Source organism: Delphinus delphis, chromosome 10 (assembly GCF_949987515.2).
Source record: "Delphinus delphis chromosome 10, mDelDel1.2, whole genome shotgun sequence".
In the NCBI taxonomy this organism is placed as follows: Eukaryota; Metazoa; Chordata; class Mammalia; order Artiodactyla; family Delphinidae; genus Delphinus; species Delphinus delphis.
In genome coordinates, this window is record NC_082692.2 from 75,480,809 (window position 1) to 75,502,082 (window position 21,274).

General features: G+C 37.7%; 1 protein-coding gene across 23 annotated transcripts in view; it reads right to left on the minus strand.

The window, feature by feature from the left end:
• The window catches only part of FHIT (fragile histidine triad diadenosine triphosphatase), a 1,444,513-nt gene that overhangs the window by 1,098,502 nt on the left and 324,737 nt on the right, over nt 1-21,274 (minus strand). For 11 of the 23 annotated variants that reach the window (XM_060022803.1, XM_060022800.1, XM_060022795.1 and 8 more), the window contains one exon: nt 17,954-18,083. The exons of the other annotated variants lie outside the window; for them this stretch is intronic. The gene's annotated coding sequence lies outside the window, so the exon portion shown is untranslated. The remainder of the gene's footprint in view (nt 1-17,953; nt 18,084-21,274) is intronic. 23 annotated transcript variants of the gene reach the window in all.

The window sequence follows — 21,274 nt, forward strand, 5'->3', positions numbered from 1 at the left end:
TTAAATTTTTAATTACACAGAGTCAAGTTTAATGGTATCTGAATTCTGAATTACAGAAAGGCTCTCCTTGTGCTCGCTATATAAAGGAATTCCCTTTATTGAATACATTTAAGTGTCCCTCAGTATGGTATAAAAGGGTGAAACTGAGCAGGGCCTTGTGGGGGCACCTGGGCATGGAAGCCTTTCAGTCCGTTTCTTGACTCCAGCTTCCATGACCTTCCCTGAGTTCCAAAGGGCAGATCTGAACAGTTGCTAATCTGGGAAGGGAAGGGATACAAAGACTGGGAAGGGAGGGGCAGCCAGGAAACAATAGTGCAGCCTTGGGGCAGGGTCCTGGTTCCACCTCAAGGGATACACATAACAATGTCTTTAAGCTCTTTAAGATGTCAGCATTCTTCATACCATAGAAAGACCACCTGAGGCTACATTAAAGGAACCAGAGAAGTTTATCAAGAAGATTAGCTGAGACCAGATTAGAGGAGTGAAGGCCTCGCACACACCCTAATCTCATCAGCAACCCCACCCTTGACCCATTGCTATAAAACTCCTCATCAAATCCTCCCTGGTTGGGACACATAGTTTTTCGGGGCAGGAGCCCAGTGTGTCCCCCTTTACCTGGCAAAGCAATAAAACTATTCTTTTCTACTTCACCCAAAACTCTGTCTCCGAGACTTGATTCCGCACTGATGCACAGAGGCTGAGATTTTGGCATCAAGGGCCTGCTATAGGAATAAAATACTATTTGCCTATTGACCTCAGGGAAAATTCAAAGATGCATAAACTTTGTTTCTGCAGGCCTTTCATCTCCTAACGCAGTAGCTTTCATTTTCCCTAACCCCAGGTTTCCTCAGCAGGCTAGCTTCACTAGAGAGCTGTGAACTAAACGTGAATTACTAAAGAAGATACTAACTCATCATAACCACAGGAATCGTTCTCTAGAGCAAATAATAATTTGTAGTGCAAATCTGTTTTATAATCACCTACTTTTATAAAGCAAGGATCACCTGTGTTATATTTTATTATCTTGCATTGATGGTGCATTTTCTCTTATTTTTATCATCAAGTAATCCATGTTTATTATAGAAAAAAACTATAGTTAAATTCAAAGAAAAATTTTGGAACAGTTAACATTTTAGGACATATTACTGTATCAATATATACCTCTTTAAAAACTCTATTCAATAAGACTATATTTACTATACTTCCTATTTTGTAATTTATTTTTATTTTCACTTCATATAAAAATCTTTCCATGTTATTGAGTCATCAACAATAGCATTTTTCGGGACTTCCCTGGTGGTCCAGTGGTTAAGAATAGCCTTCCAGTGCAGGGGACATGGTTTCAATCCCTGGTCGGGGAACTAACATCCCACATGCCACAGGGCAACTAAGCCCACACACTGCAACAAAGAGCCTGTGCTGCAACGAAAGAGCCAGCGTGCCGCAACTAAGACCCAATGAAACCAAAAGTAAATAAATTTTTAAAAATAAAAATTAAATTAAAAAATTTTTAAATAGCATTTTTAAAGTCTACATGGTATTCCACTGTATAAAGTGTAGGGGAGAGAAGGGAAGCAAAATTCACCACCCCAAAATGTTTCTCTGGCATGAGGATTATTTCAAGCTGTAAACAATCAAGGCCCAAAAGATTTAGGAAGAAACTACGACCTTCCCCCTAACTGCTAAAAGAATGTAGATAGAGGACCTATTCCCAGAATAGAGCTATCTCCAGAGATATCCGCAAAGAACGTAGGCTAGGTATGGTGGGGTAGGGTCTAGAGATCAGTCCACTCTGTGTCCCACTGTCACTGCCTGGCCCAGCAAACATTTACTTACCAACCTTTTGCTTTTCCAAATCCATGTCAATGGCCTTCCTTCCCTTTGAAGTCCCAAACCACTACCCTCAACATCCTCTTTTGTCTTCAGCTGAAGATGCTGCTTAAGGTGAGGGTTTCAGTCATCCTAATGAATTACTCAATTTTCCTGGGTCTCTCCCATGTAAACATGTTATTAAACTTTTCTTTGACTTTCTCCTCTTAATCTTTCTCACTTCGATTTAATTCTTAGAACAGCTGGAAGGACCTAGAAGGGTAGAGGAAAATTTCTTCCTCCCCAACAAAAGACAGAAAATATTTAACCATGTATTTTGCACTTAGGATGTTTGGTTTTTCTTCTTAATATCATGAACAGCTCTACAACAAAATTACTTAAAGACACATGCCTTTGTGAATTTGTCAAGATATTTCTTTAAGATAAATATATAGACACAGAATTGTTGGATCAAACAGTATACAAGATTTTTTTATATACACAGCTGACTTGCCACCAGCAGTATTTGAAAATAACTGTTTCCTTCACTCACACCTCACCCACTTAGTGTAAGCATTCTCCCTAATGCTTTTTTATCTCAATTTCTTAACACAAGACTGAACAGCAATGAAAAGCTCCACGAAAGTACAAGACGAGCAAATTCAGAACAAAATATTACTGATGCGTGTCTAAAACATTGTAAAACTCCTCCCAGTCTCTGAACAATCTATTGATCTCTGAACAATCTATTGAAACATCTGAGAAACCACTTCATTCAAAGATGAAGATTTTTTTTTTTACTCTGCCTATACAGCTTGGTCTTTAAGACTTTAAAATCCGGTGCAACTTTCTAACAGCCCTTTCCATTTAGTAGGAGCTCAAGCTTGGTTCTGATTATAAATAAATAGGAAGGTTTCTAGCCAAGAAGCATAGACCCAAGGAAGTTGTGAGAAGAAACTTACATGAAAGCTTCTCCCATTAGAGCTGAACTAATTAAAACTCCATGATAATTCTCCCTCATCAGTTACTGGCTAAACACATTTGCCTTAGAAATTTTTACTTCAGGTTCTAGTCTAATGGCCCACACTTCCAAATTACACTTTTAATTAAAAAGCAACAACATGGAATTTTTCTTTTCACAGCCATCTGTGCTTTCCCAAGAACATGTGACTGCTACTGATAAATCTACTACTTTGCACACCCCAATCTTTATGTTTAGGGTTCAAAAAACTTAGGAAAATAACGCTGTTCCATAAAAACAGTATGTGATCAGAAACACCTGCTTTAAAATTCAATGTTTGGTATGTGATGCTTCTTAACAAGTGTTTATTAAACTGCATAATTTCAAAGCCTGAAGTGGTATACTGCAATGTTTTCCTGGGAGTTGATCACATTTACATATCCTTTTACACTTCCTGTGAAATTAATATTGCCTTTTGTATCTTGAACTTAGCTAATATAACTTGCCATTTCTACTTTTCATTGCTATGAGTAATATAGAGTGGACCCCCAAAGGGACCCCTGCAATGCCTACATAAGCTTTATTCCCTCGCTGTTACATTTCTTCATATGAATACATTAAATCAAGATTAATAAACCTTTGCAGAATTCACTGGTCTTGCAAAAAGGCAAGATTCATAATGGTAAAGGCTGCCCAGTGAATAAAGGAAAACTCTTAAAACTGGAGCCAAAGGCCAGGGTTCACAGAGCCCTTGTCACATCCAACAGCTTGCCAGAGATCCTTCAAAAGAAGGGAACATTTCCACAACTGCTCAACGTCTAAGCAAGAGTGGCTTCATCACCAAGAACCAAAACCCAGCTGGTAATAACTAGACCTCTTTCTCTCAAGGATACATCTCTGTCAAACATTAAAACCTGACCATAATTTCAGGATTCTTAAAATTCCACCTGAGGCACATGGGGGTGGAAATGGGATGATAATCAAAGAAAGTGGATGGTAGAGGCTGAGAAAAGAGGAACATCAGGAGTAGCTAAGAAGCTCCACAAAGCAAATCAAAGGCAGAAAATGGAAATCTTTGGAAATACCACATACCACACTAGACAAAGGTCACTGGAGGCCTCAAAGGATCATCCCCCACTCATCTGCCCTGTAGTGGAGGAAAAATAATTTTCTCTCTACCCTTCTGAGTTCTTGGCTGAGACCCCTATAAAATGAGATTTAAAGGAGAAAAACATATTTAATTACATACATAGGTACAGGAGTCCACAAAGATGAGACTCAAAAGGCAGCCAGAGGATTGAAGCCAATGCACCATCCTGAGCTAAGAAAAGGGATAGGGGTCTGATGCTTCAAAAACAGGAAGGCAATTCACAGGAAGGTGAGAGGAGGAGATGTTTTGAAAACAAAGGTCATCTTGCCAGGCAGGTAAGTCTCTCTGGTGAAAAAGTTCTCTGGCAATAGGTATCTTCCATTCTAATGTAAATTTCCTTTAAAAAGGTAGATTTCCCTTATAAAATGTAGATTTCCCTTACAATGTAGTTTTTCCCTACAAAAATGTAGATCTACAAATGATAGAATTCCCTAACTTCTACTGTTTTCAGAGCTTCTCCTGTGTTGCAGTTTCTTAAATATAATCAGCTTAAAATAATCCTTATGTCAAAGAGGCATATTTTGGGGTTACCCATTCTGCTCCCCTTTACCACCTCCCCCCCCCCCACACACACACAGCAGCTGCTTTGTCTAGTTGACAATTTAGTCAAGGCCAGGAAACCTAAATGGCCATCTGAAGGAAAAGTTGGGGGCAACTTCAAGATACCTGACCTGGGATAAATACCCCATACCCTGTCAGAAAGCACTTTCTACCATGCCTCGTACAGCTCTCATTTATTCTTCTACTTGAAGTTCATCTCCAATTTGGTCAAGAAGCAGAGTAATGGGATTCAGGGCCAGGATTAGAGTGAGGCAAGTGAGACAATCACCTCAAGTACAAAACTTAAGGAGCGCTAAAAAAACAAAAAAACAAAACAAAACCCAAAACCCCTCAGTAATCAAGATTATACTTCAGATGAGATTGGGCACATTCAGGGTGGCATGGCCATAGACCAAGATGAAACTTCAATGAAATATTTTTAAAAATCAAAATTGATGTGAAAAAATTAATGGTGATCAAAATATCAAAATTTTAAATAAAGATTAATGCCATGCTGAATCACATTTAAGCCTGCGTATGCACTCCTATTTATAGGTTTTCATGTATTTTGTTAATTTTTTTGGAGGACACTGAAGCCAGAATTTATTACAATGTCAATTTTGTAGCTTTAATGGGTACAAAGTATATAACATTTTCAACATTTATTTCTTTATCTTGTTTTCAATGGGGAGAATTGTCATCTTTGACATTTTCTCATTAGTAGTAATGATCTTAAATGATTTTAAATTAATTTACTTAGTTTCATTCATTTAATTAACTTCATTTTTCTTTTGCCTTGGGCTCCAATATGGCTCAGCACAGCACTGGTCTTTATTTAAAATTTTTATATTTTGTTCATCATAGATTTTTTTGGCATTTATTTGATTTTGAAAATAATATTGACCTAAAATATCTTTTTTCTTGATCACTGAGTATTTTGACATTCTTAAATTGTGCAATGGTTGTTCCATCCAAGTCAAAGTTATAGCTATAGCCATTTCAGATATGCAACATAAATAAAAAAATGACTCTAAATGTGGACAGGAGCACAAGACATGTTAAGTGAGAGAAGCATCCTGCAGAATAATATGTAACTATGGGCTCATTTGTGCTTAATTTCTTTTTTAAATAACTCTAAGTCATAATATAACAAATATACATGGATGGTAATGTTACACAGCTCAGGGTCGGCTGCTCGCAGCTTGAAAGCCAATACTCGAGAGACAAATGTTGATTGGAAAAGAAAGATTGCTATATTCAGGAGGCCAGCAACCTGGAGAGAAGGTGGGCTCATGTCTGAAAACCAACTCCAAAGATTCTGCTCAACCGTTAAAGTTTTTAAAGGGAGAAAGGGGAAGTTAATCACAGTTAATCATTTGAGGAGGTGGTCAGAGTCTTCATTATTTTTCACTGTGTGCAGACTTTCTTCTGATTGGTTGGTGGTGAGGTAACAGTGTGGTGCTCCAGGAATCTTGTGATCAGCCTGAAGTTACCACCTTCCACCTGGGCAGTGGCCTTAGTTCCAAGAGAAGAACTCAAAGATATACTGTTATGGTTCCTTGAGGAGGAACCAGGACCCTGCCCCATGGCTGCACTATAGTTTCTTGACTGCTCCTCCTTTGTTTCTGTGTTCTGCCTTTTCTGATTAGCAACTGTCTGAATCTGCCCTTTGGAACTCAGGGAGGGTCAAGGAGGCTAAATGAAGACTATTTCCTATAAACAAGAAAGAGGGGACACGGAAAAGATTTGTACCTCAGAGGGCCCCACAGGGTCCTGCTCCATTTCAGTAAAGGGTAAAGAATTTAGTCATTGAGGCAAGAGGTTCTCAATCATTTTACTGCAAAATAATACATTAGGTGCTCAAGTAACATGTTACTATCAATAATAACAACTAAAGCATTATTCTTTGCTAATCTTGATATCTTTGAAATATCCCTACAACAATGTGATTCCCACTCACTTGTAGCTAGGTACATTTTTTTAATTTCAGAGAAAATGTACTGGGAATTATAAGCAACCACTGTAGATTCAAGGGAGTTCATGGGCATCTCAACAATATGTGTCACTGAGCACCATTTTGCTTTGTTTTGTTTTGTTTTGAGGTTTTTTCAGTACGTGGTCAGTATTCCCTCTTTTCAATAATAGCAAACATCATTTTGTTTGCTTTTTTAACCAGGCGTATGCAGGTATAATTTAAAAATAGTAAAATTTTCCCCTTTTAGTGTACATTTCTATGAATTTCGATGAACACATACAGTCATATAACTGTCAGCTATAAATTGGCACTTGCCATCCACCTCTACAAGGATTAAATCATATGCTGCTGCAGCTGCTGACTTTCAACACCCTCTGAAAGGAGTTCAGGGTGGACAGCAGAAATGAGGCATTCTGTGCTCTGGGAAAAGCTGGCAGAACAGGTCTTCAGATAGTTAGATATTTTATGGGCCGATTTTATGAGTCCAATTCTTGTCTCTCCTCATATCTAGAAAAGCACTAAATTGCTTCATGGTGACATCTGCTCGTGACTAGCAGTAACCTTCATGAGACTAGCAGAAACCTTCTGCAAAAAACATGTGCTTGATTGCATGTACTCCCCTTTCACCAAAATCACATATATTCTGACCTTCCCCCCTACCTCTTTGGAGCAGTTTCTCAGAGCTATCTGAAATGCTGTCTCCCAGGCTATAGTCCTCACTTTGCCCCAGATAAAACTTAACTCACGACTCTCACGTTGTGCATTTCTTTTTTAAGTCAGCATAACCAACATTAAAATGAAGATATAGAACAAGTTTTAAAAGCCTATTTTTAGATGAGACTTAGAGAACAAAAACCACTTTTTAAGTTAAAAAAGTAATTGGGAGAAGCAAAATAAAAACCCAGATTTGGGCCACCAAAGCCATTGAACACATCTAAGTGAGATAAAAGGCATGAAGCAAACACTCTGTAGAGCACAATTCAGTTATAAAAAAAAAATCATCATATAATTAATTTAGCAATTCTATTGCTTTACACATAAGTGTGCATAATGTATCTAACTCATTAAGACACAAAGTCTAGTCATATAATATTATCACAAGGTAACAAAGTTGCACTATTTTCTAGACATCTGGATTACTAAACCAATTTTACACATTTAATTCAGCTATTTGGTGTCATAAACACATAGCAAAAATTCACAGGGAAAAAAATGATTGTACATCTGGCACGAAGATGGCTCCAAGAATTCGACTTACGATGAGTAAATCACGTTTGTCTATCCTACTTCCTCCAGAGTATAAACACTCCAAATATAACTGTTTCCAAAGTAACCACGATCAAGAAAGGAGATTGCACAAAGGAGACAAGAATGAATAAGTTATATCCAGCCCTCTTTAAAGGCTGAGACTTCCCCTCAGGATAAGGAACCTGTAGTTTCTTATCCTTGGCAAGTTGGCCTATAAACCAAAATTGAGTGTCTCTTGTTTGCTCTTCCATCGCTAGTTTTGTAGCTTTGGTGCGCATCAGATTCTCCAGAGAGAGAGCCTAATTTTTAAGCCACGCATCATTCCTGTCTAGAACTTCTTTTACTCATTCATTCGTTTAGTTACTCTATGACGACTTCTATTTGCTGAGCCCTGGACTACGGATCCAAAATCCCAAACACCCCTGCCTAGGAGACTAGGAAAGATAAGGAGTCTGAAGTCTCCATTGTCCCCTTTTCCTCCCCAGCCATCAGCTTGTGTTAGCATTAATCCTGTGAGTTGTGGCAGCCCTTGAGATTCAACATGATTAGTCTTAAAATCAAGGGCAACTACTAACATCAATAATAAAACAAGTATTAGAAGAAAACATTAATTTCTTTACAACTTCGATGTGGGGAAAGCCTTTCTAACTATGATTCAAATCCAAATGTTAAAAAAAAATTAGGAAAAGATTGAAAATTTTGACTATATGAAAATTTTAAAACTCTTTTGCACAGGAAAAAAAAACCCATAAGCAAAGTCAAAAAACAAATGCATGCTAGAAAAAAGCATATACAATATATATAATAGATTAAGCACCAATCACTTGTTAAAAGTTAAAGGAAAAAAGGTATTCAAAACCCCAGTTCTTTGTATGAGCAAAATAAAGGAACAAGAAGGTCACAGAAAAGGATATAGAAATGGCCTTTAAACACATGAAAATATGCTTACCTTTACTTATAATAAGAGAAAAGCAAATTAAAGCTACAGTTAGAATTACAACAATTGTACTACACTGATATAAGAGGTTAACAATAGGAAACACTGGGTGTGGAGTACATGAGAACTCATACAATTTGTATTATCTTTACAACTTTTCTATAAATATAAACCTATTCTAAAATAAGGCATTTATTTAAAAACAACTGCACCAGGATACTGTTTCTCACTTACCAGATTAGCAAAAGTTCAAAAGCTTGACAATATACTCTGTTGTCAAGGGTGTGGAGAAACAGTCCCTCTTTTGCATTGCTAGTGAGAACGCAAAAGGGTATAACCTGTATGAAGGGATATGTGGTACTGGCTAATAAAACTATGTATCTGTTTACTCATATATCCATCTACCTATTTATCTGTATGTTTACTTAACAGCAATGTCAGTTACAGCAATTCGCTCTAAACATATACCTTCAACGATAAAGGAGAAACAACAGACACAAAGTTATTCACTGTGGTCTTATTTCTAATGACAAAATACTTAACAATCTAAGCCATCCACAGGAACCACCCCGGTATATCACAAGAAGGAATACTAGTCAGCTGTAATAAAGAATAAGGAGGATTTTTATAAAATGATATGGAAAATTTGCCAGGTTAAAAAAAAGCAAAGTGAAAAAGAATATGTATAGTCACTACCTTCTGCATAAGAAAGGACAGAAAGTAAGCATTTGTATATATGTATGTATTTGCTAGTTTTGTAATAAACACCTGAAGGATAAACTGGAAACTAATGAAAACATTTACTATGGAGGGTAGGTAAGACCTGGGTTGAAAGGGTAGGCATGAAATAGGACTTCCTTGGACAACTTTTTATCTAAGTTTGGCTTTTGAACCATGTAAAGTTTTACATATTCAAATAGAAAAAGATGGAAAAAATAAAACCTAAACTTGCATGCAAACAGGAAAAGAAGTAGAAGGTATGCTATATTGATAAAAATAAACACAGAAGACAAAAAATGAATTCCAATAAGTTTTGAGTCTGGTACTCTGAATGTATATTCACAGTGGAGCATTAGTACAAAAAGAAGTACAAATTAATCTTGAACTTTACTTAGTAGATTGGTTGTTGGAAGTAGTATTGATGTAGTATTTCTGACACTATTTTCTGAATGTTATAGGACAGAGCAAATGAATCAATACATTGAACTCTCACAGTGGAATAAAGGAGATACGAATAAGGAATGAGGGTAGCTGAAGAAGAATTTTGTGATGTTGGATTTGAAATGTAGGTTATTACATATATAGTATATACATGTATATACACATAAATACATACATATATCTTAGAAGTAATGACACCAAAGTATCAATGATCCCACCTAGTAGCCAAATCTTTGTTCCTAAATTCCATTCCCCACTAAAGGGAGGCAGTACTCTTTGAAGAAATGACTTATTCTTGATCAGGACTAGGGAAAATACAATGTAAGCTTAAAAGATCTTATTTTCTTCAAGGGCATACTCAAAACTGACAGAGACATGTCAAAAGGACACAGGAACTAGATTAGAGGGGATCCTACTGGCTAACCTGGGGACAATCTGAGCATCACTAAAGAATAAGGATCTGTTTATATAGTTATATTTAATTTGTGGAACTTCCTTGAGCTATACACATATGATTTGTGCATCTTCTGTAAGCTGACTTTACTTAATACAAAGTTTGAAATAAAAATCTGTGATAAAAGCAGCAAAGAAAACACATATTTTATTTTAGCTGAAAGAAGTACCATACTGTATGAGTAAATTGTTCCAGCTAGGATGATAATAATCCAATCCTACTACGGGTATGGGGAGGAGGAGCTCTTTTGTTACCAAAGCATATCAGCTAATAAATATATAAGGCTAATACAATTAGAAGAACACCAACAGGCAAGATTCATCCATGAATAATAAAACCAATGGATGAAAAGTTCTTGGGAAACAGAATATTCACCCACTCTCAAAATATCACCTCACAGATTACTTACTAATTACAAAGCAAAAAACAAATCTCAATAAAACACATACCTTCCAAAATTTGAGGTATTTGGAGAATATCACCTTAATCAAGTGATCATATGGCATCACCAAGAATGATACAAAAAATTAGGTGCCTCTGATATGATGCAATGTGAAGTATACAATATCACCTAGGTAGTATTTTAGCCAAAAATGTTTAAACTAAATCTAATTATGAGGAAACAACTGGACAAATCCACATTGCGTGGCATTCCAAGACACTGGCTTGGAAACTTCAAAAATATTAACTCACGAAAGATAAATAAAAGCAGGAGACTATTCTAGATTAAAGAGTCCAAAGCAGTGCAACAACTAAAGAAATGTGTAATCTGAGTGGATTTATAGAAAAGAAAATAGAAATAAGGAAAAAGGGACACTACAAGGTACAAGGGACATTAATGGGGACATTTGACTATATTTGATAACATAGTGTTTAAATTTCTTGGGTGTGATAATAGTATTATGGTTACACATTGATCTTAGGAGACACAAGGTTAAATGTCAGGTGGAAATACAATGTCTACAGCTGAATTGCAATTAGTTTTCAAAAGTATATAAATGAGAAAAAGAAAGCAAATGAACAACAGTGTCAAAATATTAATGAATAACTAAATTCCTGTGAAAGGTATTTGGGTATCTGTTGTTCTCTCAATTTTTCTTAAGTTTTAATATTTTCAAAGTAAAAAATTGGGAGGAAAATAATTGGGATAGACTGTAAAAAAAAAAAATCAAGGACAATTAGCATTTTCTAAATGCTTGCTATGTGTCAGGCCCTATTCATAAGGGGATTTCAATAATAACTCTTTTAATCCTCATAATTCTATATGATTGATAGTAATACTTCTACAGATGAGGAAATTGAATACTATAGAGAGAAAATAACTTGCCCAAGCTAGTAATCAGAGTAGTTAGGATTTGAACCTAAGAAATTTAGATTCAGAGTTCATTATCATAGACACAATATTTTTCTGCCCTTCAAATAAATAATAAATCAGATTATTGAAACATACTTATTGTATAATATGAAATAATATGATTAATAGAACAAATATATTAATCACATCAGCCTAATGATTATACCTATCTGATATTTCCTACATGCCCAACACAGAATTCTGGAGGGTTCAATTGGTTCTGATTAGTTCTCTTTCCTATGCTGGAAAATAAGACCAGCAATAACTGGAGGCCAACGAACATCCTGGGGTGGGGTGGCGGGTTGATTTTTATTACCATAGTATCTTCAGTTATGGGTATTATTTTTAAAACAGAGAATATAGAGAAAGTTAAAGAATCAATATTTATAACTAGTAGGTTTAAAAAATCAAAGAAAAAGGAACAAAAGTACAGGTGCTTTGAGGTTTGGATTATGATAAAAATGCCATTATAAAGCAATCCATTTCCCCAGATTGTAGCAGCTAAAGACCCTAACACAGTAAAAATTACATCATTAGTCAGTTAATCAGCTTTCTCTCACAATGACTCAATGGGGTGCCTTCTTTAACTCAATACAGTAACCAGCTCACCAACAGTATCTAAAAAAGAGAAAAGTTACAAGAATAAAAAAATTGACACAAAAAGCTATGGAGAAGAGAGACTGAAACAGACAAAAGTGGTTGCACTATAAAAGAAAGTGAGAAATGGAAAGGGAAATGTCAGGAATCAAAGGTTAAAAGAGAAAAGATCAGGATTAAAAAAAAAAAAGATATTCAAGTCTCTTATAAAAGAAAAGGGACAAGTCGAGAGATAAAAATCATGACCAGAGTTGAAGCCTGAAAACACAAGGCAACAGACAAAAAGAAGTGGTATTAGCAGTGCCATTCACTCACTCATTTACTCATTCATTTAACATCTAGAATATAGAAGGTACTTTGTGGACCTTTGAGAGACACAAAAATGATAAGCAGGGACCCCGGTCCTCAAAGAGCCTAGCTGCTCAAGATATTCTCATTTTTGCATGTTCCTATTTTTTAAATGTGATTTTAATTATTGATGCCATACCTTAGTTAACTGTGGTTGTTAATTTTATATCTCAACTTGATTGGAACACAGGGTGCCCAGATTAAACATTATTTCTAGGTGTGTTTTTGAGGGTGTTTCTAGATAAGAGGGCATCATCCAATCCAGTGAGGGCCTGAATAGAACAAAAAGACAGAGAAAAGGGAAATGCATCCTCTCTGCCTGACTGATTAAGCTGGGACAGTCTTCTGCCATCAACTGTGACTTGCACCATCCGCCTTCTGGTTCTTAAAACTACACCACCAGCATTCCTGGATCTCCAGCTTACAGATGACAGATTGTACAACTTCTCAGCCTCCATAATCATATAAACCAATTCCTATATATAATAAATATATTTATTTATTCCTTTATAAATAAACACACACACACACAGGTAAACAGCTTTTGGCAGGAAAGAGCACTTTGCAGGAGGCCCCTTTTGTCTTGTCACTTTAGCAAAGCTATATTGCAGGGTTCCCCAACCCCATGGGCCGTGGTCCACGGCCTGTTAGGAAGCTGGCCGCACAGCAGGAGGTGAGCAGTGGGCGAGCAAACGAAGCTTCATCTGCTGCTCCCCATTACTGCCTGAACCATTCTACTCCCCCACCCCGGTCTGTGGAAAAACTGTCTTCCACAAAACCAGTCCCTGGTGCCAAAAAGGTTGGGGACCACTGCTATATTGTAACTAACCTTCAGCCAGGCACTATTCATCTCTGGCCCAAGCACACTTTCAAATCTTTTGATCACACAATACCTTGCCTAACCTGTTGGTTCTTTCCTTACATCAAAGAAATAGAAATGAAGAATAAGTAATTAACAGATAACTAAATCTCTTCCCTAGCTTCCCCTTCGGTAATCTTGTGAACAAACTGTGTGAACAAAATAGCATCTAAAGAAAGATCACAAGAAGTCGACAAGCCTGCACGTAGTGGAAAATGGCAATGAGTCTGATCCCCTATCTCAATGATTAACTGAGATTTTTTCTCCTTTTCTCTTTAAAAATGTTCATGGCTGAGCAGAGTCTTCAGAGTTGGTTTTGGGACCCAAGTCCACCTTCTCCCCAGATTGCCAGCTTTCTGATTAAAAACAACTTTTTCCATTTCTACCAATACTTGCCTCTTGAGTATTGATTTTCAAGCAGCGAGCAGCTGGACCTGAGTTCGGTAACACACACACACACACACACACACACACACACACACACACACATAAATACCTCCTATTGGTTCTGTTTTTCAGAAGAACCTTAATACACTAATATTCTCATACTCAGCACGTACTTCCAAATATTACAGCAGTTACATCATCCATAAAAGAGGGTACTTCTTAATGGCAACTGCTGTACTGAAGGAGTTTATTATGAAAGGAGATGTGTTCACATTTCTGATATACTGATAGTATCATCATTAATTAAAGCAGCATCATAAAGTGGTGCTATGATGTATAGATACTTTCAACTCTGGAAACATATCATCCATTTTCTTTTCATTATCTTATTCCAGAAAGGTGAACATCGGCAAAGGACAAGGAAATCTAAAGGAAGCAGAAAGACAGATAAGGAGTTTAGGAATCAAGTTTTCACTTTCTTTGTAATTTTCCACAGGACTTCTATGAAAAAAAGCAATACTGACCAATGGAGTATTTTTCATATTGTGTCTGAGAACGAATTCTGGGTAAAGGAAGATACAACAAGGGAGAGGCTCTCAACCAGATATCCTTTCCCAGTATCTCACATGCAGAAAACACCTAAGTGAGGTTTACTTGAAAGAAAATCAGAAATTGACCTCCCAGCCTGCCTGTGTATGGTTTCTGCTCTTACTAAGGTCAGCTTAATCCCTGAAGAGAGCTGAAAATTCAAGTTTAAATGGGTGTTTCATACATCCAATTTAGAGGACCCACCTCTACCCCCCAGGTCAACAAAAGAGGGTGAAGAGCATGGAAGTCAACACCCATTATTTAGACTGATCAACATCTGACTCCCTTACAGCACTGCGCCTCCCCAATTCATTGTTTTCTCCTGGGATCTCAACTGAGGTGTCTCATCTCCCTCACCAGAGGTAGGAATGTGACTCAAGCTAACCAATCTGAGTCATCTGGGGGGATTTATATGAATCAGCTGTAAGAGAATGGCTCTTCTGAGAACGTGGGTAGTATTAAAAAAAAAAAGAAGAAGAAAACAGGCCCAGAATGGAGTCACTTGCGCTAAGCCCCATGTCAACAAATCAAGAGTTAATACCTAATCTAATTGTAGTTTCAGCCTCTCCTGGAAGTGTAATCTTAACGACTCAGTCTGAAATTTCCTGGCCAGCACTGGTGAGATAATCCATCTGATGGAACTCTGCCATCCCCCAACAAGGTAACTTTGCCTGAAACAATCCTTTCTTTTATTTATGACTTTCTTATCCCACCTGCTTTCTGCCCTTTCCTTGTCTGAGGCTCTTCGGAGCCCTTTTCTATCTACTAGACGGGATGCTGCCTGATTCATGAATCGCTGAATAAAGCCAATGAGATCTTCAAATTCACTCAGTTGAATTTTGTTTTTTAATAGTAGTTAAATTCACACCACCACAAGGACTTAGACTGAAGGAAAATTAAGAGCATGTAGAGAAGAAATGGGCTATGAGATGGGGAGGAGCAGAGGCAAATTAACCATGAAGCTATTGCAACTTAAGTTTCCAGGTCCTTTTAGAGCAATATGGTCATTTATGATCTTTTTTTTTTTTTTTTTTTGTGGTACGCGGGCCTCTCCCGTTGCGGAGCACAGGCTCCGGACGCGCAGGCCCAGCGGCCATGGCTCACGGGCCCAGCCACTCCGCGGCATGTGGGATCCTCCCAGACCGCGGCACAAACCCATGTCCCCTGCATCGGCAGGTGGACTCGCAACCACCGCGCCACCAGGGAAGCCCCATTTATGATCTTTTAATAAAGAAGCTTCTTCAAACTGTGTAAACTTCAGGCTACACAAAACCTAGATTCACCCCTGGAAGAAACAGTTTTGAATATACAATGAAGCACCTATAGCCATCCATGACAAAAGTCAGGTTCATCCCACTGGAAACTGAAATTATGTGAGCCTAAATTCCCATTTTCATTTCTCTCGGGATATCCTGAATTCAGTTTTACCCACTTACAACTGAAGGGTAGGAGAATATGTCACCCCAAAATATGACTCTTCAGCATAAGGATTATTTTGAGCCAATTATTGTAAGAAACAGCAGACACAGGAGAAGCTCTGAAAATAGAGTAGAACTTACCCTTTTGTAAGAGATATTTACATTTATAAAGGAAATCTCCATTAGTAAGTGTCTCCCTCTCTGTACCAAGAAGAGAAGGATGACTAAATCACAAGAGAATCTTTTCAATGGAGAAGGCATTAAATCTACAGAACAAATCTTACCCTGGTTTACCCCGCTTTTCCTAGTAAACTCCATAACTACCTACCCCAACCCTCCTTATCTTTCTTATGTCTTTAGCTGAAGATGGTATTTAAGGTAGTAGATGCACCATCTCAGGGAGTTACTCAGTTTTTCTGGGTATCTCCCATGTATACAGGAAGTATACAGGTTAATAAATTTCTGTTGGTTTTTCTCCTGTTAATCTTTTATTACTGGGAGGTTTGGGGTGGTCTCAGCTAAGAATTCAGAAGGGCAGAGGGGAAATTATTTTTCCTCCTCTACATAACCAAAAGAATTTGGAGAATTTATGAAAACAATAAACTTAACTTCCTCTCAGGAAAATAGTATGAATCAATACTACTTTCAACTTTCAAAATATATATATTATAAGCTATTACTTTGCTTTTGTCCAAATTTCAGAATGTTGCTAACAGAAAGTTCCCACATCAGATTTAAGCAATTTTAATAAAACAAACCATAGGACAACCTTTACAGATTTTTCAAAGATATTTTTCCTTTAATTAATTAGCAATAAATGAAAAAAAGAAAGATTATGCTGACATTACAAAAAGTCTCATTTGATAATAACCTTTTGGGACTTCCCTGGTGGAGCTGTGATTAAGAGTCCTCCTGCCAATGCAGGGGACACGGGTTCATGCCCTGGTCCGGGAAGATCCCACATGCTGCAGAGCTACTAAGCCCGTGCACCACAACTACTGAGCCTGCGCTCTACAGCCCACGCGACACAACTACTGAAGCCCACGCGACACAACTACTGAAGCCCACGCACCTACAGTCCGTGCTCCGCAACAAGAGAAGCCACTGCAATGAGAAGCCCATGCACCTCGACAAAGAGTAGCCCCTGCTCACCTCAACTAGAGAAAGCCCGTGCGCAGCAACGAAGACCCAACACAGCCAAAAATAAATAAATTGGTTAAAATAATGATAATAATAAGTGTAACCTTTTTATGTTGTGTGTTTACCAAATGTATTTTTATTTCTTCATTGCACAGAGTACTTATTTTCTACTGAGCGTTCCATTTAAATTCTCCTCTCTTGGCCAATCCACATGATTGCTAAGGAATCCATTCGTAATACTATATGTGTCAAACCCCTACCAGCAGTGCTTTGTCACCCACAGTCTCCTCGAAACAAATTACATTAGATATCTAAGACTCTTGGAAACCTGCAAGAAAAGCATATTCAGCAATGTTTCACTTAAGCAAGCCTCTGCCTTCTTGGAATTTTTCTTTGAAGAACATAATTTACAAAGTGGTAAAATTTAATGGAGGATATTCCACACTTTTCTGAATAGCAACATGCAAACTAGTAAAGGTCCAGAGAGTTCTTCCACGTAGTTCCAAGGAAATAAAATGTGCTTATTAAATATTTCTCAAAAGGTACTTACAATACTACATTTGTTGGAAAAATTAGATATTTATCTTAAAAGAAACATGAAATATTTCATGTCCAAAAGATCAGGAAATCAATCGAAATGGACCATTTGTCTTGTAAATGATTCATTCAGAATGACAAAGAAAATCACTGTTGTACCAGGAAGTGACCAGCTCATTTTGAAGAAAAGCAGGCAGTCAGAGAAACATGGATTTTGTGATTTTGAAGAAAATCACTGTTACTTCCGAGCAATGATTCAAGTCCCAATCAAGTCCTGTCACCACCCCCGTACACCTTGCCTCTTCACCTAAAGAAGACAATAAAATTTGTACTGACCCCTCCAAAAAGTGTGCAGCCAAATGATCTCACTTCAAAGAACTCTGTATACACACACACACACACACTCTCTCTCACACACACCCCTCCATCACCACCATCATGTTGCAGAACAGCCACCTCAGCAGTAAAGAGATTTGAGAGTTACGTAAACCTTCTAGCCAGAGATCCTGGTGTCCTGGTGTCTTCATCTAATCCCAAGTCACTATGGAGTAGGTCCCTGCAGGGCACTGGCTTTGGTGCCACAGAGCACTGCCATTTCCAGCACTGCCAGTTCCTTTAACCTTCAAGAGAGCAGAGAAGAGGCATTCAAACCGACGAGTAGAGAGATGTCCTGGCCGTCTAATTTCAAAGTAGGTCATATCAGAGTCTTTTATGGTTTTTAGAAGTATTTTATGCTACTCTGATGGAAACCTAAAACAGTAGTAGCCTCTGTCTGATAAATGCCATAGAGGGGGAAACAGTAAGTCTAAAGCAAAGGGAGGGGGGTGAAATTATTTTGCTGCAATAGGCAACACAGTGAAAACAAGAGACTACTGAAGTTTAAACAAATCATCTATATTTATTCTGGTAAAGACTTTCCTCATATCAGCACTTTAAACACCACTGTAAAATGCTGACAATAATTATGTGAATGTTGCTACAAAAAATTAAATTTCCCGACTAATGGGTTTCAAAGGTGTTTCCGCTCCTGCCTTACACACATATACACAGACAGACAGACAGACAGACACACACACACACACACACACACACACACACGTGCACATGCGCAAGAACATTTCGGGTATCTCTGTTAGGATTTCCCAAAGTCAACTATACTGTATGGAACGAAAATATCTATACTCCTCCTACTACCACCACTACTACCAAGAAACAAGTCCAAAAAGAAAGAATGTGAGCCATAATACACTAACCTGAGGCCTGTGTTAGGCTTGTAGTTGGAAGCAGTGTGGCAGAGTAGTTATCAACCTGAACTTTGGAGTCACATCATACAGAACTGAATCCTATCTTAGTCACTGGGTGACTAGGGCTAGTAACTAAACCTCCCTGAGCCCCAGTTTCCTCATCTGCAAAATGGTGACAGTCATGTATGTTATAGGAATTAAATGATGAAATGTATATAAAGCACTTAGTACAGATTCTGGCTCACAACAAAGCACTTGTGAAGTGTAGAGTAATTGCTGTCATTATTACCATTATCAACAATAGTCACAGAGCATGCTTCTTGGTTAAACAGACATGAAGCTTAGGGGAATAAAGTCACTCTCAGGAAAGTTAGACTTTAAGAAAATAGAACTTGCCTAGTACTTTGGTTAAAATGCACATTTGTCTGACTTTATATTTTTGGCATTGGCATGTCTAATGGGCAGCTGATACAGCCTGTGCAGGATCTGCAATCTCAACAGAAAGGCAAGTATAACCTTCCTGGTTGTAATAAGCAACTTGTTAATCTTTGGATGAATGGACTTCCCTGCTTTGACCTTTTCTACTCAAAATGTGGCCCACAGACCAGAACATCAGCATCACCAGGGAACTTCTTAGAAATGCAGAATCTCAGGCCCCACCCCTAATCTACAGAATCAGAATTTTAACAAGAACCCTAGGTGATTTGTATGCACATTAAAGCTCAAAAAGCACTATTGTAGACCACAAAATTTAATATACAACTTAACCCATTTTGGATGTGTTTCTGTAATCTCTGCTATACAATAAACCACTCCAAAACTAGTGACTTAAAACAATAAGAATAACAACCATTTATTTGTCCTACATCTTCTGTTTGGGCAGCCCTTAGTGGGACAACTCATCTCTCTGCTCCACATAATGTTGACCGGGGCAGTCCAGCTGGGACTGCAAGATCCAAGTTGGCTTCCCTTCCCTCCATGCCCCTCAGCTGATATGACTGGGACAGCTGGGGGATGGCTGGGCCTCTCTCCATATCTTCGTAATCCTCCACGAACTCAATCCCGATGACCTCTCTCTTGCTGCATAACCAGACTTCTTAAAGAGATGGCACAGGGCTCTAAAGAGTGTTTATCTCCAGCCAACCTAAAGTCTAGCTGGACTCAGAACTGACAGTGTTATTTCTGCCATTTTCTATTGGCCAAAAAAAGTCAAAATGTCAACCAAAACTCACGGGGAGGGAAAGAGGACTTTATCTCCTTACGGGAGAAGAGACATGCACAGACAGAAATGGAAGAATTTGTTGCAACCATCTTCTCAGACCAGTTACGTACGACAGGGTGTCCGTTCCTTTATCATTTCCTTTCTCTCCCGGTTCTTGTGATTGGTAAAAACATCCACTTCATTTCGATTACACAATTATATACACGCCCCCATTGGGAGCATAAGGAATTTTAAGGCCTGATATCTCCCCTCAAGGATCTTGTTATAATAAAATTGGTGAAATAAGGCATGTATATCTTAAAATTTTAATAACAATAAAATGCTGTAATAATAAAATATTTAAGTAGCAGTACCAGATAATAATAGAAGTGATGGCCTAAGGCTGTGAACCATTCATTTAATTAATTGTGTACACAGTAGCCACTTTGAGTGCTCAGGGAAGAGCATGCAAGTGGAGAAAAAGGGACCATGAAAGAGGAGGGATGTATAGCCTGAGCTGAGGAAGATTTGCAAAGGAAGAGTTAGATAGATTTCCAAAAAAAAAGACCCAATGAAACATACTTGAAGGATAACAGAACCAAGGAGCCAAGGGAATGGGGTCATGGGGACGCAAAGCCATGAATGAGTGTCTCTGCATGTTGTTTCTTGAGTGATGATTATAAATTCAATGTTCTTGAAAGAATTTCTTGCCTCATAACGTCCACCTTTATGCTTCCCCCTTAGATATGTTCATATGCCATTTATGGAATTCCCAACAGCAATGTAACCTTGTATTAATAATGAAGGGTTTTTACTAACCTTATAAATTTTACTATACCTTGTTGGGGGGTGAGGAGGGAGGACAAACAAACAGAAATGTGGGCATGTCAAATGGCAACTTGTAAACTTCACTATTCATTGTATAGGAATTAGCACTTCTGGTATTGTTAAGCAGCAACTTGTAAAGTTCACTCTCCCTTAGAAAATAAAAATGGAATGAAAGGTACTGCTTAGAAGAAGCATAAATTTCAATCTCCATTGCAGGAAAATAAGCTCTGATTACGCTACATAGTTCATACACCTCAATGTGCCAAACACTTGTTTTATTATACATTCATGTATAATCAGCTGGTTTTCCAGCAACAGAGAATGAAACTTACAAGTTGTTGTTTAACTTTCTTTTAAATGTATTTTTCTTCCTTCTCCTTTTTCCTCCTCCATACCCCCAAAACATAATATGAACAACGGGGTTTCTGAATGTTACCACTCATTAATTCCTTTTATAACAATGATTAAGACAATTTTAAACATTGTTCTTGGGCTTTATGCGATCACATGTAATAGAGAATTACATAGTTTCGGGTCA